The sequence below is a fragment of the Strix aluco genome, chromosome 20 (genome assembly GCF_031877795.1).
Source record: "Strix aluco isolate bStrAlu1 chromosome 20, bStrAlu1.hap1, whole genome shotgun sequence".
Classification (NCBI taxonomy): Eukaryota; Metazoa; Chordata; class Aves; order Strigiformes; family Strigidae; genus Strix; species Strix aluco.
The window spans coordinates 7,674,082-7,691,561 of record NC_133950.1 but is presented as its reverse complement, the minus strand read 5'-3'; the positions used below and the strand labels follow the sequence as shown (position 1 = coordinate 7,691,561).

The 17,480-nt window shown below is 52.9% G+C and overlaps 1 protein-coding gene across 2 annotated transcripts in view; it reads left to right on the top strand.

Moving 5' to 3' along the window:
* The window catches only part of ASTN2 (astrotactin 2), a 360,643-nt gene that overhangs the window by 62,994 nt on the left and 280,169 nt on the right, over window positions 1-17,480 (top strand). The window contains exon 1 of one of the 2 annotated variants that reach the window (XM_074846674.1): window positions 1,887-1,943. The exons of the other annotated variant lie outside the window; for it this stretch is intronic. The gene's annotated coding sequence lies outside the window, so the exon portion shown is untranslated. Of the gene's footprint in view, window positions 1-1,886; window positions 1,944-17,480 lie in introns of those variants that run through there. 2 annotated transcript variants of the gene reach the window in all.

The following is a 17,480-nucleotide window of genomic DNA, read 5'->3' as shown; positions in this document are numbered from 1 at the left end:
GGGAGAGAAGGCTGAAACCCTTTGCAGAGGTGGGGCTATTCCCATCCTCCCCAGCAAACAGCTCTCTGGGGGGGATCGCTCCAGGGCCCCCAGGCTTCGGACACATCCACATGTGGGCTCCTTCAGCTCTGATGTTCCTCTCTGCTTGGACATCATTTGAGTGGTGCCTTGTTTTCCTACCCAACAGTATTTTGTCCTCCTTGGTGCAAAACCTCCCAATGAATTTACTTCTCTCCTGACTGTGTGCTCACAGCTTGCATGGCGGCGTGTCCTGCAGCATGGCTGGCCGCTCCAGTGGAGCCCAGTGCTCCAGTGGATCCAAAATGTTGCTTGAGCCTTACTCTGCCTCCTTGCACTGTGGCTTCCTGATGGCAGCATTGAAGCTCCTGTCAGCCAGCTCAACTGGGGCGGGGCGGGGAAAAATGGTGTAACATGAGTAATGAGGTAGTGAAGAAGGCACAACATCTGTGTCATCGTTTCTGCACCAGGAGGTCAACCAGATTCATAAAACATGCACTTCCAGCTTGTGATATGTTTAGGAATTAATTAAGGTAGGGAGAGAATTGCTGCTGCAGCAGATTTCCTTATCTGAAAGGTATTAAAAAGCTAAATTGATCTCCAATGAGCTGTTTTTATTAATAAACAAAACCAGAAAGAAAAGCCCTAAAGCCCCAGGAGTTGGGCTCAGTGTGTTCCTGTGTGAGAATTGCATTCCTGCTCCTCACGTGTGCGTGCAGATGGACTGGGGAGCATCCCCAGATCCCCAGGAGGCGGATGGGAGCCGCAGGCTCTGTGCTGATGACAAACCAAGCCCTTAGCACCTTGCCCGGAGCAGTGTCCCGTCAGCAATCCTCCCCGGTCTGCTAAAGGTGGCCCTAAGCTCATCCCTGAGCTGCTTTGGGGTGGCCAGAGGGGCTGGTGGGACTGAGACAGTGGGGCTGAGCACTAGCAAACTGTCAATTTGGGGACTGGAGCTCAGCGCAGCTGGAAGCTGAGCTTCACCCTAATAACCTTTACCTGCCCTGTGCTGTCCAGAGACCTTGGAGATGGTAATAAAGTCATGCATGTGCGCTTGAACTGGTGCTGGGGGGGATTGCTGGTGGGCGAAGCTAGAAGCAAGCCTTCCAGCCCTCTCACCCCGACGCTGTTGGTGGCGTCTGCTGTTTCCCAGGGTGGGGACGTTCTTCGGCTTCAAGTTTCATTTCCATAATGTGCCATTAACCAACTTTTTGTAGGCTGGGAGAAGCAGCCTCTTTCATTCACCCTCCCCCTCTTCTCTGCTCTTTTCCTCCTTTGCAGAGACGATATAAACCAGGGACTAAATGTAGCTAATGATGTGCTCTTGTGTTTAGGGAATTCATTTGGGGGGATTTGTCTTTAAAGTGTCACTTTTGTGACAATGACACCTGTTATGTTAATAATTTTTCACTAACCTCTCTGTTTTCTACCTTAGCTACTGTGAATACATTAGACACTTTATAGCTTTCTATCTAGCAGATTTTTTTTCCCCCCACTGTGTTAAAATATGTAACTGGAGTCCTTGATTTGCATCTCTCATAAAGCAAGGCTGAATAAATACTCTTAGTTCATCCAAACTGAGCAGCAAACTAACTTTCCTGTGTCATCCCCAGAGCAATCAAAGTTGGTACTGGGGGAAAAGCAGCTATAGGAAGTGTCTGGGAGGGGTTTGCTTTTTGCAGATGGCATTGAATGCGTGGGAGGGATCCGCAGCCTTAGAAAATTCCCAACCTCAAGTGTGCTGAGAAAAGAGGATGGAAGGGAAAAAGTAAGAGCTCACTTTGGAAAGGTGGCCGATACAGTCTGGGTGGGCTAGAGCTGGAACGGAGATGCTGAAGTGGTGAGGAGATGGAGGAAAAAATGCGGAAGGAAGGTTTGGGAAATGGGGCGAGGAGCATCGGAGCAGCGTTAGCTCGTGGCTCAAGGTGGGACACGCAGCAAGGCGTCGTGCGCGTCTGCCTTCGCCCCCGTGGCGGGTCCCTCTGTGCTGCTGGTGACAGCACGCAGTGTATTTTTATCGCGCGGTGCGCTGGGCTGCGCGGGGAGTTTGCCGATTTCAGATTCTTGTCTTGAACTTGTTCCTTTCCTTCCTCCTCCTCGCTTTTCCCCTTCCCACCATCTGTCTGGGAGAAATACTTGTGCATCTACAGCGCCGCGGGGCGTAGCTGGTAGCTTGACCTTTTCTCAGTGCTTTTTCTCTCAGCCTGAGCGAAGCAGATGGAAACGCCAGGCTTTGGTGGGGTAGCTCTGCCTTGGCTCCGGGTTTGCAGAGCGGTCGGAGAGGAAGGAGCATCCCTGTCCTGTGCAGTTCGGGTCTTGCCAAGCTGTTGGGCTCCTGGAGAGAGCAATTCCATGCGGGAGCCCAGTGCTAATCCTGTGTGTAAAGTGCCGGGAGTATTTGATCTGTACCTTTGAAACATTGACGTAAACACGGAAATGCTTTGCAGCTACCAGCCTAGATCTAATCGCTTTAAACTGCCAGGCTCAAAACTGCATATGGCGTTAAAATTGTCACGAAACGTTAATCCAGGAAAACTCCTGTGGCTGCCGACTTCTCTGGGAGGTGCAGTGGTGGCTGGGGGCGGATGGCCCCTGGCTCTAAGGTAATTGCTTATGATGGAGAGCGTTTTCCCAGGCTGCAGACATGTCACCACCTGCCTCAGGGTGCTTCTTGGCTGGGTGACGGGGATGCTGGCAGAGGGCAGGGTGCTGTCCCCTTGCCGGCGAGGCTGTGCTGGGGCACAGTGGGGGACACCTGGCACAGTCCTCGCCTCCCTCCAGGACTAGCACTGTCTCTGGCTTTCTGTTGGTACAGCGCAGGCTCTGACCCTGGGGATGCAGGGGGCAGGTGCTGGGGGATGCTCCTCGCCCTAGGGTTTGCTTTTTCTTGTTTCAGCTGCAAGGGAGAGCCTGTGGGCTTGAAGGCTAGATTGTCTTCAGACAAGGAGGAAAATCTTACTTTTTTTCCTTCAAACCTCGTGTTATCTGCAGATCTCGCTTCTCTAGGTAGTTATTCTTGTTTGAATGCAAGTTAGAAATGTTTGCATCAGTTAAAATGTCAGTATTAGGCACTGGCTCATGTAAAGGTGAACTGTGATGAACCTCATGCAGAATAGCTTAAAGGTGGTTGTGAAAGATTTTACATTTCAGCACTACGAAAGACTATTTTCATTTGGTTGGCAAATCCCAAAGATGGGAGTAAGTGTTAATGACAGGATGAAATGCAATATCATATTTGTCCCTAGAAATAAGATGTTTGCTTTCAGTTTGGGCTTTTTCTTCCATTTAAAAATAAATTGAACTTGGTTTCACAAGGTAACGTTATACTGTGAAAAGGCAGAGCGCTTTTTGTTCAGGAAAGTGTCAGAATGAAATGTTTCTACTCTTCAACACTTTCCGTATCCTCCCCAAAACCACTTACGCTTTAGTTTCAGCTGATGTGAAACTGTCTGAGCAGATAAACCATCCCTTGAAGAATCTTGCCAAGCTCTTCGTGGAGTAACTGTGCCTAACCCAGAGAAGATGCGCTGACGTGGGGGGAAGGTGGTGTGGGTCTATGATCACCCACCATGTGTCTCCAGCCTCTGCAGCACCTGGCCCTGGTGAAGGGAATGCTCAAATATCCACCAGCATGAAACAGGAGGAAGAAGCTCATGCATATGTGATTTTCTCTGATCATCATAAGGCTGCTAATATAGCAGACGACTTTTTTTTTTTATGAGCGTGTCTGGATCTTGCTGCTGTAGGAAGTTGGGCAAAATTCCCACTGGCTTAATTGGGAGCAACATCAGGCCAAGTGTGGTTATTTTTACCTGTCACTGCTCCCACTCCGCCTTCTCCCTCCCACCTCCATCCCCCCGGACAAGAGGGAGCGAGCTCCGTTTCAGCCTTCAAAAGGTCTCTGCCAGCTCCGAGCAGCAGCCTTGCATTCACGATGTGCAGCAAAGGAAAACGGAGGGGAAAAAAAAAGTAATTATGCTTATTTTTAAAATCCAGTTATCTAAAACTGCAGGAAAATAATTATTTTTTGCAGGGAACTGTTAGGGATGGCTGGGCTTTGCCCTGGGTGGGAGCTCCCCAGGGCCAGGCTGGATTTGTGATGGCAGCAGCTGGAGTGGGAGCAAGCGGGAGCGTCAGCCCCAGCTCTGCTGAGAAACGCTCGGCTTTCAGGGGTTTGGCACTTCATTTGTTGTGTTGCTCTTTATCCAACAGGGAAACTGGTTGTTTTCCCTTCTAGCTTCCTTCTTTCTAGCTCCTCAGGGCAGAGGGAGCCGACTTTTTTTTTTTTTTTTTTTTTGGATGAGGAGGCAAGAAACCCGCCTGCAGGAGGATGACAGCAAAGCTGGCTGATGCTTTAGTGATGTCAGGTATCTCCGTTTCCGTTCCCAGAGGCATATCTGGTTAGGAACTCATCGCCAGCCACCCCTTAGGCAAGCTTGAGCTCTCCTGCTGTCCTGGGCATGGTTTTCCTCATTGCACCAAACTCATGAGCTCAGTGTGAAACTAAGGTGGCGATGGCAGCGATTGCTGGGGGAGCAGAGAGCAGCCTCAGTGTTGAATTTGCTGATGCTTTTGCAAGCGTTGGAGCGTTTTGGGAGCATCGTTCTGCAGAGGTCTGTGTTGGTGGGTGGTTTGATAAGGCAGAAGTAAAGGGACGGGCAGCCCTGTGTGGGTGCTGTGAGCTGCGGCGACGTGGCAGCCGTCAGCAGCGTGAAATTGCAATGAGGGGAACGGCTGGATGGAGGGCACTGGTTAATGCCCCAAAGAGAGTCTCTCGCTACGATTAAGCTCTAGGTTTTGCTTGGCCTCTCCTGGAGATCCATCATTATTCACGCCAGCACCGGGCCTGTCAGACTCCCTCTGCCGCAGAAATTAATGATTTGAACTCACCGACCAGCTCACATGCCGGATTCAGCTCAGCGAGGCAGGCGAGGGCTACGTGGGGTGACAGCAGAGCTGGGTACCGGGGACCTGATCCCACACTGCATCCTTGGGACAGCTGGGACCTCGGGAACGGCGAGGGCAGGGCAGCTGCTTCTCCCACTGCCCTTCCTCTTGGCAGGGGCTCGGGATGTGCAGCTGTTAGACACTGTCCCTCTGGGGACTCTGCGGGTTCAGGTACACCTGCAACCCCCTTCAGCTGCGTGCAGCCTCATGCGGTTGGGAGGTGACGGGGGGGTGACTATTGGGGTGCTGGTTTCGGAGAGTGCCATGGGGTGGAGTGGTGCGCTGCCAGCCATCCGTGGTATGGGATTAGATAAGGAAGAGGCTTATTCACAAACTACAAACGAAAGCAATGACTGCTGCAAGGCTTATAGAAACAAACAGAAATGAGACAACAGAGCCAGGTACGTCAACCTATCACTTGAGTTAGTGCCAAGGATTCCTCTCGCCCCACAGCATCCAGCTACCAAGCTGTGAGCTGCCTTTGGGCTGTGCCGCTGAGGATCCACTTGTCAAGGAAGGTTTGTGCCCTTAGGCTGAGGTTATGGGAGGGGATGTGGATCTGGCCATGCCCTCCCTGGTCGGGGAAGAGTGTAAGCTGCCAGTGAAAGCTTTTCTGCCCACCTTATGTGCCCTGTGAGGAGGGGCTGGTGCTGTCACTGCCTACAGCTCCTGGAACGATGCAGCCAACTTGTCACTGGTCCTATTTTGCACCAAACATCTTGCGAACCAGTTGCCTGGGCACGCTGGTTGGGCCTCGGCATGCTGGTGGGGCTGACAGATCTTAGCTGTCTCTTTGAGGGCTACCTTGACCTTGTCTCAAGGCATCCTCAGTACCGGTTTGTGGTCACCCTTTCCCAGATCTACCTGGGATGCTTGTGGCTTCTGCTGGGATGAATGCTGCAGCACTAGCTGTAGTGGAGCAGTTTTCAGTTCTCCTCTCCGTGTACTTGAACCACCTTTGCCATGCAGCCCAGCTCATCTTCCAGTTGTCTGAGGGCCAAGGGGAGGAGGAGGAGTCAGCCAGGTTGTTCTAGTAGCTGCTGCTTAGTCCTGGGAACTGAGGAATAATCTTGCCAAACCCGAGGAGTGAAGTGACCTGATTCTTCTCCCTGCTCAACCCTGTGCTCCCTGGGAGGGAGGAATGAGATGGGCTGTTTGCTGGCTTGTGTTTCTCCTGCCCCCCCCCCCCAGCAGGGAGCTGGGGGTTTGCGTGAGCATTTCAACAGCCTGTGCATGGTCTGCAGGGACGGCTGAGGCTGGTGTTAGGCAGACACACAGATCCAGACATATTTTTTTCAACCAAACTGCTCCTACTTTATGATACTGACTGCTTTGGATTTGGCTACAGCAGTCCCTGTATACCACTGCCCTGGACTTCATACCCCTCTGCCAGCCCCAGCACCCCACACCACTGCCAGGCAGAGCTTTCCCAGAGGGGACTGAGGGTGAGCTCTTTCCCGACAGTGTGGCAGTGCTCTTCTTCAACTGAGATGGGGAAAAACATGGGGAAAACATTGACCTTGGCAGCTGCAGACCCTTGAAAGGTGTGTGACCCTGTCTGTGTGCCCACCGCTGGCCTTGGCTGCATGGCTGGTGCCATGCGGCAGGAGGTAGTCCTGGGTGGAAGTGACCCATGTTGGCTTTGGGCCAGTTGTACTCCACAGGCAGGATACCAAGATCCTGGCTTTGCTAACTGAGCAGATTTTTGTGGTGGGAGTGCTGTGTGCATGTGAGCAGTCTGTTCTGCTCCCCGGGCTGGCTCGAGCTTTCCAGGCACTGCACGGGGTAGCTGAACCTGTAGAGATACATGGTGCTCAGCTTGCCAGCGTGATGCACAACGATGGGAAGAGTGCCTTTAATAATAAAGTCATGTGTATCTTTGCCAACTACCATTTGTAAGTGATCACACTTCACCTGACCATGCCTTGCCTGTGTCTGGGTGTCTCTGCTGGCATACGATCTCTCGCCAGGCTCCCTTTCCATGCTGGGGTGCTTTCCCATCACCTGTTCCGCTGCAGTGGCTGGGTGGGGGTTATACATCCCTCCTTGGGTAAAGCCACCCTGTTCGATAGTGGGTACTGCCCTGCAGCTGGGGGCAGAGCTATCATCTGGACGGGGGATCTGCACGTGGGTGCTGTGCTTGGATTGTTCCTGGGCTGGATGACTGGGGTTGTCATGGTTGCTCTCATAATTGGTCTCCTTCCTTTTTTCTCCCTTGAAAAAAAAAAAGGCAATTAAACATTGGACTCATCCTGCCTGTCCTTCCCTGAGAAGCTGCTGCTCCCATCTGCGATGCTGTGGCCGCAGAGGCTTTCGCCCTCTCTACCCTCTGGCTGCTGGCGAGCTCCTTCCTGCTGCAGCCACCTCTGTGGGGACTGCTGAGTATGCCAGGGAGGGGAGAGGAGGCTCCCCACCACCCCACCTTTTTGGAGCATGAAACTTTGTGGCAAAATCCCTCTTATTTCACCCCCATCCACTCAAGTCTGTCAGCAGAGCTGCGCACCTAACAGCACTTATCTCTGTGGGCTCGCTGGGGTGAGGGCACTGGAGTGGGCACGATGCCTTCTCGGGAGGTGGAGGTTCTGCTTTTGGGGGCTCTGTACAGCACTGTGGGGTGCAGGGGGGCTGTGCAAAATGCAGCTGCTCCGTCCTGCCTGCGGAGGAGGCAGTGGGAGCCTTGCTTTCCTTGTGCTGGCTGGAGGATGTGGGGAGGGTGATGACTTTGCCTTGGTCACCGAGCAAATCGATGGCCCCAGGTTGTGTCCGCTCACCTCCTGCCATAGCTCCCTCCCCTTGGCTCAGCCATGTTTCCCTTAGCAAAACAAGTAGTGTGGTTTTTTTCTTTCCTTTTTAAAGGGCCACTTTTCACTTTTTTTTCATGCTCTTCCTCCTTGGCATGCAGGTCAGCGGGGGGAGGGAGCCTTCAGCCAAGCTCTCCATCACATGTCCCTTGTTTTTTGTGTGTTATTTTTTCCCCACTGCTGCCCTTGCCAAGGGAAGGACATTGTATAGCTGCTGAGACTGGCAGGGACTGTAATGCTGCCTGCCAATAGCCTCGATGTCTGAAAAGGCTTAGGAAATCCAAGCTCTAAATTAGCTCCCAAATCTTCTTCTTTCCTTTCTCTGGTTGGAGCGCCCTGCAGAGCAAGCCCAAGCTCCCCTTTTGTCGCTGGGCTCCCCAGCGAGTGGCTGGCTTTGCAGCGGGGCTTGGGGGGGGCTTTGCCCAGGGAGTGCAGTGAGATGGCCCCGTGGGGATACCGGGAAGGTCTTCGGCACAGTGTGGCTCAAGGCAAGCTGGTGGGAGGCAAATTTCTGGCATCCCTCCTCCCAACCTTTGCCACCCCGTCGCCCTGCCCAGCTCCCTCCCCGTATCACCGCTTCGCAGCACTCGCTTGGCAAGTGTGTTGGGGTTCTCGGCTGCAGAGCTGGAGAGAGCGGCAGGGGAAGCACGGAGCTGATGGATGGCTGCCGAAAACCTCCCCGGGGAGGTGGGAGGCCCAGCCTGTGCTCACCCCAAGGATGCTGCCAAGAGCAGCCAAGGTCGTGGTATCACTGGCAGCGCACACAGCCGGGACATTTGGGGCCAGATGAAGCTGGAGGAGGGGAGCGGGAGGTGTGCTGGCTGCCTGTCTGTTGAAGAGGACGACTTGTCTCATGTCCAGCTGTTCCCCCCCAGCACCTCATTTCTGACTTTGCCAGGTCAGTCGGTGAAGGCAGCGACTGCTTCTGCTGCGCTGTGAGATGGGAACAGGCAGCAGCTCTGTGTCCCTGTGCTCTGCCTTAGCAGGTTGTCTGCAGGGCAACTTTTTTCCCAGGGCCCTTGGTGAGAGGTGGTTTTGTGGCAGCCAAGCCTTGGGGAGCAGCTTTGCTGGGCAGTGCTGTTGTGTTTTGGCACGGATATGTCATGGGGGTTTGTCTTTTGCTTCTGCTTTCTCTTCTCTTGAGAGAGAAACAGGAAGGGCTCTGCTTTGCTGTCTCCTGGAAATTCCAGCTTCAGCTCTGCAAATGCCTGGCGGTTCAGCATCCCCACTGGCACTCCAGCCTTCACCACCAAATACAAAATGTTCTTTAAATGTCTCCAACAACTCTCTGTAGGTAGCTTTTGGTACTCAGATGTTGGGAACAGAGCAAAGGCATCACATCTGATATGCTCTCCTAACCCCAAAGCATCCCAGAAAGGGCTCTTGCACCTTGTGCCCCAGGGCTCTTGGTGTCCCACCTGGCTTTGCCTGTTGGTGAGGAAGGTGATTCTTCCCTGGAGGGCTGAGCACCACCAGGGCATGTCGCTGCAGCTCAGCAAGGGAGGCGGCGAGGCTGGGCTGCTGCCACGAGCATCGCTCCTTCTTGGGGCCCTCGGAGGTGGCACGTGTGTGGGAGAGAGCGCGAGCTCTGCAGAGCAGCCTCGGGCGTTGAAGTCTGCCCGCTTCATCCTAGCAGAGGGTGCTTTGGGAAATAGCAGAGGAAAATTCCACTTCTACAGGCATGTAACTTGTTTTTATATATTTTTTTTTAAAGGCTCTGTCAAGCTCCTGTTCTCTCTCCCCCTCCCCATGCTGTGCAGCCAGCTCTGAAGCAGAAGTGATATTTTCTGCCAATGCAATGATTAGCCTTTCTGCTAATGACCCAAAAACAGTGTCCAAAATAAATGAGCCCAACCTGCTCATCTTATTAGCCAAATGATTGCAAAGAAAGAGGAAATATCTGCAAAAACCGCTTAGGCAGCTGGAATTTGGAAGCATGGTGGAGTCATTGCTCGTAGTGTGGAGTGGAGCCATATGTCTTCACAAAGCTGGTCCTCTCCTGGAGCGGGGAGAGCCCCTGTGCTCTCAGGGTGGCTCTGCTCACCCCCTGCTCCCCCTTTTGCGAGGTGGCCCTGTGGGGCCAGAGCTGTGGCTGTCCCTGAGCTCTGTTGGTTCCCAGGGCTGAGAAGCTGGGGACGGGCAGATATTTCTCCTCTTGTCTTTCGTGTCTGGTTTGTGGCTTCCCACATATTTTTGATGAAAGGCAGCAGCACTTGGATGTTGGTCAGGAGAGCAGCTAATGTGGTAACTGGTACTAAGTCATTCTTCAGGAGTTCTTATGTCCTTCAGGCTCTTCTCAGCACACTTGGCAAGGTCGTGAAGCATCCTTGTTTCACATGGGGAGGGATGAGCAGCAAAAAAGGATGGTTTCTGCAGAGAAGGGAGGTGAAAGGGGGCTCTTGCGATCCACCTTGTAGATCATGGTGATGCTCAAGTGAAACAAGAGCTCACCTTGGGAAGGGTTTTCAGGCTTTGTGTAAACATAGGAGAGGAACGGGGCTGGGCGCAGGAGAAGGGGTATGTCATGAGGAGGGGTGAATATGAGGAGAAGCTGAAGGGCTGGGTGTGACAACAGCTTGACCTTTGCTGCGGGGTGAACTCGATTTGAAGGGTGGGTTGTCTACCCAGTTGCTACTCATGCATCTCAGTAGGTCTCTCACCAGCTAAGAGGCCTGACCCCGTGTGAGGTTCTGAAGGGTTTGGCAGTGATGTGGCTGTCCTGGAGAAGGGCACTGGGGGCTGGGGCTCGAGGCCGAGACAAGCCCTGAATACATAACCCTGTAGCCTTGAGGCTGTATCACATCAGAGGATGTGCGCAAGTCTCGCGTCTTGTTTGATAGCAGAAAAAAATGCCCTAGTTCCTCTTGTCACCTCGAGCAAGGGCAGCTGGAGACCTGGCTCACGATGCATGAGGCCTTAAAAATTGCTGAGGAGGAGGAGGTCATCCTCCCTCCAGCACCCAGCATGCACACCATATGCTTCCCTGACCTGTTCGGTGGCACGGCTGATGCGAGCTCCCGTGCGCCTGCTTGCTTGTTTGGCATCGCAGCTCACGGGCTGGAGCCGGGGGCTGCTCGCAGGGTCCCGTCAGCCCCTCGGCATGGTGGGGCCAGGCATCCCACCAGGACTCTTCAGCAGGCGAATACGAAGAGCTGGCGTATGAGCAAAAGCACTTCATGCATTTTATATGTCTCTGTGTGTGTGTGCGTGTACATATATGTGAAATACAAATTTCATGTAGATGTGTATATATAACTTCTACTGATCTGGGATCTAAAGGGGCTAATGTACAGAAACAGGAACCATGACTTTTTTATTTTTTAATTTAACTACATTCACATCTAGCTAGTTCTTTGCTCTTTTCTGGTTTATACAGACTTAAATTGTGCCTTGCACTTCCTTCTTCCTTTCCAAATTGAGGAGGGAATTGCTAATTGTATGTTTGTGTTCTGAGAAGTTTCAGGTTTAAACAATTATCTGTGCTGGAAAACATCTTGACAGTGCAAATATTGAAAACACAAATATGAAGTGGATAAGCAAATGACCTTTGCTATCTTTGCGCCTGTCAATGTCTTTTATTGCACTGAGCATCCCTGGAAGGCTGCCTCTGGTCCCTGGGGTTTGGAGGTTGGCGAGAGCGGTGCAAATGGAAGTTTCACCTGTATGCCCCAGGCTGCACAAGTGGAGCCATGCTAATTTTTCATTGTCATTTTTTTAAACAAGTTTTTCAGGTTAATGCTGAAGTGGTTTGGCTTTGGAAGGTGCAGTGTTTTGTGACTGCAGGGTGGTTTTTGTTTTGGTTTTTTTTGAGTGGGGGAGCTGCTTTTTCAGTACCTCAAACGTTCCACGTGTGCCTACCCTGTCGATGGCACTGGCATCAGTTGGGGTACTCTGGGGAGTACTGCCTCTCTCAAGGGTTTTGCAGGGTGAGGATTACTTTTCCACAAGATCTCCAGAGTGGAAGGGGTTTGGAGAGGTCATTAAAATCCCTCTCTCTGCCCTGGGGCAGGATCAATAACCCTTTATCACTGGTGATGGATGTTTCTCTGTCCCATTCAGCAAGACTTCCCCGTCCCCTCAGGCAGTTCTTCCAGCCTGCGCTGTCTCAGATTTGGGCTTGGACTGTGGCTGACCCAGGGAGGAGCACCCTTACAAACCCCACCTAAACACGTTTCCTTTCCAGTATTCTGCCTTCAGCCCAACCTTACAACTGCCTAGTATTTCCAATAACTTTTACAATGTTTGGACTGATTTAAATAAGCAGGTGGTTTGAAGTGATTGATGGAAATCCTTTTCCTGTAAATGTTTAGCTCTGAGGATTTAGCTTCAAGTATCTCACTCCTGATAGCGAGCAGGAATGTAGGCTGGCATCCTCCCATTGCCCCAGCATTGCCTGCGGCTCCTCGGTCAGAGGTTGCAGACACATGTGCATGTGGAGGACTACCACTGCTGCTGCTTTTTATGAGGAGGGGTCTAAGCACTTTTATTTTTCTTTTCAAGCTGTCCCTTGAAAAATGGGACATGCCCGTGCTCCACATAGCCACGTCCGTTCCTCTTGCTCCACAGACTGGGACGTTTGGTGCCTGAGGCAGGGCTGATGGAGAGCTGCAGCCATTGCCCAGGCCCTCCGGTATGGGTTTTCATTCCCTAGGGCTCCTTTTTTGCTTGTGCAAGATATGTTCAGCATCTGGTTTTAAAACAAACTCCCCCGTTTGGCTTGTGCAAGGGCACCTGGTCTTAGATAAGTAACTGAGGTGCTCTTCTGTGGTTCCCAGCACACCCTACTGAATTTATCCTTGGATTTATTCTCATCCCACGAAACAGGGACAGGGCTGTTCCTGAGTTGCTGAAAGGACACTGGGGTGCAGGGAGTGCATGATTTTGAGGCCAGATACAGCTGTGGCAGGATCTGGGAACTGAGCACACATCTTCACAGCCATGCCATGCCCTGACCCACCAGCTGCCCTCCGTGAGCCTGGGTGGGCAGAAAGCCCTGAGCTTCAGACGTGCTTTGGGAAAGGGGTGACTCTGGGCAGCCTCCTAAATGCACTGTTATTCTTCCTCCTAAGGGGTCTCTGGTGCATAAGAAGGTCCTTGGGATGGATAGCTTGGTATCCTGATGCCTGGCAGCCCTAGCCAGCAGTAAGGGCTCCCTTGGAGTTGTAGTAGAAACTACTGTCCCCCTCTGCCCTGAGCTGGCAGACATGGGTGGTGGCATGTCACCATAAAGCGGGGAGAGCTGCTGCATGCAGGGCAATGATATGGCGCAGTGAAGCATTTGGGTTGCTGAGCTCTTCAGTGTCAATGGGTTGAGCTGATGCTCGGTGGCTGTTCTGCCGATGCATGGCTCACCTCGCCTTGGGGGAAGCCCAGAAAGCGTGTCCAACATGGCAGGGTGATCACCAAGGAGAGGAACGCTGAAGCCCGGTGCAGGTTCTTGACACTCTTGTGGGACTGTAGGTCTTGCTGTTTTCATCCCCACATGTTTGAAGCTTGGGAGCGTTGTGGGGTCGCTTGGTCCCTACCAGGGCCATGTGTCACCTCTTTGGTGTAAGGGTGGAAACTGTTCATGGCAGAAGTTAATGGTAGAATTGTGTTGGCTGGGGAGGATCTTCAGGCTCAGTTGCACTGTTAAAGAGCATCACTGAGATGTGCGAGGAGGAGGAGAAGGAAAATGAAGGTGGAAATGAGGAGGTGTGGGAAACTATCTTCAGATCCCCTAAAGCTTGAGATCTCACTCTGGCAAGACCCATCCACGGTGGACACATGGTGTTGCAGCTCAGGGCCTTGCGGCACATCTCCCCAGAGCAGCCCTGTCTGCTGCTGACCCCATCAGCCCTCCTCTTCGGGGTTGCACCCATGCTTTAAATACCCAAAAGGGGGTCTTTAAGCCCCCCGTTTGCAGACTGGCCTTGTTCCATGGTGAGCATTTACGGGCCAGGCAGGGACACAGTCGCTGACTGTGTGACTTTAATCACCCAGTGCTCTTGGGACAGGCTTTTCCTCTCGTGCTATCTGGGGCTATCACATTAAATTGCCTGCTGCAATTGCTTGGCTGTCGCATAGATTTTTATCTCTGGTGTCCTTTGGAAAGGGAAACCTGGGCTGTCACTGGGAATGTTAAAACGATCAATGTTTTGTACCTGGCAATGGGAAGGAGCAGCTTTAGGGCTTGTGACAGTCTGCTGCCTGCACTGGCTGTGTGTAGGCAGCTCTGCCTCTTCTCTGGAGGGCTGAGCATCCCCGAGGGCCAGGAGCAGACCAGCATGTCTGCTGTGGCATGGCCAAGCCATGCTGGTGGCTGGAGGTGGCTCAGGTCTTTAGCTGTGCCCTGGGATGAGTTAAGGGAGAGGGGCTGTGGTGGAAGCAGAGGGGAGTGTGTGCTGCTGCTTGAAATGGGTATACAGGAGAGGGACTAGAGTCCTGGGCCTTATTCTTTTAATTGCTTTCTTACATGGAGTGGCTCTGGCCCCATTTGGGCTCCTGAGGTCCTGTTTGTGTGCTGCAGCCTGTCCCAGCCCTTTGCTGAGGCTGCCAGGAGAGAAGAGCTTGTTTTGAAAACTCCTTGATGGAGAACTTCTGCCTGCCTTGGAGGGAGGGTTTCCCTTGTTTGCCTGTGCTGGCTGTCCCCTCTGTGGTGTCTCAGATCCTAGGCTTGAGTGTGTGAACTAGCCCTGCCACCCCTGGAAAATCCCCACTGGTGTGGAAAGTCTGTCTGCAAAACCCCAAGGGAGGTCAGGATGGACCTGTGCAGCAGGAGGGGTTGGAGGACCGTGCCTTCTTGGCCACAACTCCTGGTGAAGAGCATCCCAGTGTAGGGTGCTGTTGCTCAGGGTGGTGTCTAGCAAAGAGCTAAGCAGCTTCCTTGTCCTCTCAGGTACCACTCTGCTGTGGTGGCATGTGGGGCACTGATTTCACCTGGTCTTGCATCCAGGTGCTCTCCAGCCATGGACTGGAAGGTTGCCTTCACCTCGGTGTTTTGCATTGACTGGGTATTCTGGGCTCCCTGAGTTGGGGGCTTGCCCAAGGACCGTGCAGGCACGGACCAGAAAGGTTGAACCAAGTTTCCAGCACTCTGTCTATACACCATACTAAAGCACTCTGTTCTTTTTTTTGTCTTCCTTTGTCCTGTGGGAAATTACTCTGTGATGAAAGCCTGAAAGGAGATCAGATTGAGGACATCAGCTGGGCGCCTGGGGACCAAGAGGATCTTTTTGTTTTGAGCAGGGGGAGGGTTTAAAAGACGGAGGAGCCCGTGCAGATCTGTGCTGCCTCTCAAATGGATGCTTCTCTCTACCCCGGGGGCTCTCTCCTGCCTCGCTGCCCGCCTTCACCTTGCCACCTAGGCAAGCTTCTGTGGGAACATACGGCTGTATCTGCATCTCCCATGAATGCTTTCTCCTCAGGCAAAGCTGTTTCTTCTGCGGGAGGCCAGGCCTCCTCTGAAGATGGGAGCATTGCCTGGGCTGTGCTTAATTTAGATTTGATGTGCACTTGTGAACTCAGCCCAGGTGGCAGGACAGGCACCGTGTTGGGCTGAGCTGCAATGGAGCTGAAGCTGGATGGGAGGTGGTTTTCCTGCCTCATACAAGCTAAAAACAAACTGTTGAGGAGTGCCTGTGTGTGACAGGGCGGGTAAGCAAACCAAAGCTCAATGCCCACCACCTGCAAATCAGGAGTGGAGAGGTGCTTTGTGAGCCCAAAGGTGTGGGTGGAAGGGCTTTATTAGCTCCATTTGAAATATTTCATCCTGATTTCTATTTAGCTATGGAATCTAACTTTTATTTTAGCTTTAAATTTAGATTTTTCAAAACAGGCCTGTCAAATTAGTAAAAGGAAATTTGATTAGAAAATGGCAGCAGTATTGAGATCTTTGTTTTTCTCTGCGCACGCGATTTGGCTCAGAGATTGCTCTTAACCAAAAATACCCTATTGGAGAGTGTTTTCTAGCTAATCAACACTTTCCAACTGGGGGAGGGGGGGTTGGAGGGAAACAGTTGGAAAATTCCTGCCACTGATTCCCCAGCCAGCGGCCACCCCTCGGCAGGGACCTGGAGGGTTGAGCTGCGGGGCCAGGGCTGCGGTGGCGTTGGGGATGACTTGGGGACTGGAGGGAACAAGGAACGCAGAAGAGGGTGGGATGGATTTGTGCCTTCCCCTGTCCTCTCCTGCTTGCTGCCATCCCTGCATCTGGGTTCAGCTGTTTGAAGTCCCTGAGGACACTGGTGGCCAGGCCTCTATGCGGCTCCTGGAACTGCCTGTCCTGTGCCTGGGGGATGCTTAAACTGGGGGGGTTATAACGCCGATTTGGGGTGGAGGTGCAGAGCTCTCCCCTGCCTGTTAACACCAGCCCTCTGTCCCTGGGCCAGGCAGGGGGGGAGCCCATCCCAGAGGGCAGGAGTTGAGGGGGAAGGATGAGGAAATTAATTGAACAGTGGAGTTAAATACCAGCTAATAATAAGAGCCATGGGGAGAGAGGAGGGCTGGAGAGTTGGGAACTGCCATGCCCGGGGATGCCCCGCAGAGCCTTCCTGGGCGGGATGAAGGAGATTTTGGGGATTGGGGGGGGCAACTTTCCTTGCACAAAGCCTGGTTTGAAGCCTGTTTGCATGAATGAGTTACTGCTTGTCAACTGAACACCCAACTTATATGGCCATGGTTGGCCCTAACAAGCCCCCACTGGTGTCACTCAGTGGGTGAGCAGAGATGGGCTGCTGCAGAGAGGGGGCCCCAGTGCCACGGGGCTCGTGCCATGATTGATGCTGCTGTGGGGGGCAGAAGGCTGGAAGCGGGTAATGGGGTGTCTGGCTGGCTCCGAAGTGGCCGTGCTTGCCCAGTCCCTGCCTGCTGCTGGGGATGGTGCCACTTGCCATCGATGGCTGAATTCACTCCACGATTATTCACAGATGCTGCAATTACGTTGGTGACACTGTGTCAAAAACCTCACGGCAGCATCGGCGTGCACGCGGGGATGGGAGGGGGTTATTAGCCTGTTATTATCCATTTACCCAGATATCCCAGCTAATCAGCTTTCAGATGGAGAGAATTAATTGGTTTCGTTTGGAGCACCAGGCATGTTTAATTGAAATGAATTCTTTCGCATTTCCAAATGGGCACTTTCTCAGCCGCTGTTGGATGGGGAGGGGGGGGACTGCAGCCTTCCCATCACAGACCCTCACGGTGCAGTGCAGCTGGGCTGCAGTGAACCGGCTGTAATAGCAGTGCCCTTCAGTCCTCTCCCCATCTGGGAGGGAGCTCTCATTTCTCCATGCACGCACCCCACCTGAACGTGCTCCAAACCCTCTGCTTACAGCTGGGCTGGGGAGCACAAGTCCCAAATTGCCTCGGTCCCTTGAAGCATGTAGAGTGGTGTGTACTGGGGAGCTGGGCAGGGCAGCTTGGTGGCACCCAAGTGACATCACTGTGATGCTTGCTGCTTTCTGGGGGCAAGGGTGCAGCTGGGGGATGGAGTCAGGAGATGAGGGTCCCCAGGGCTGAGTGGGCATCTCTTTGTGTGCGGGATGCTCAGGGCTGTTGTGAGCTGTGTGCCTGGAATAAACCCTCTCTATACCTCTGCTGCTGCATACCCTGCTCCCAGTCTCACCCACGCTTTGCTGCAGCACCACTCAGACTGTGGAGCTGGCCACGCAGGAGGAGATGTCCACGTTGGGTGGGCCCAAATTCAGGGGGCTGAGCAGTGCCCTGCAGCCCTAG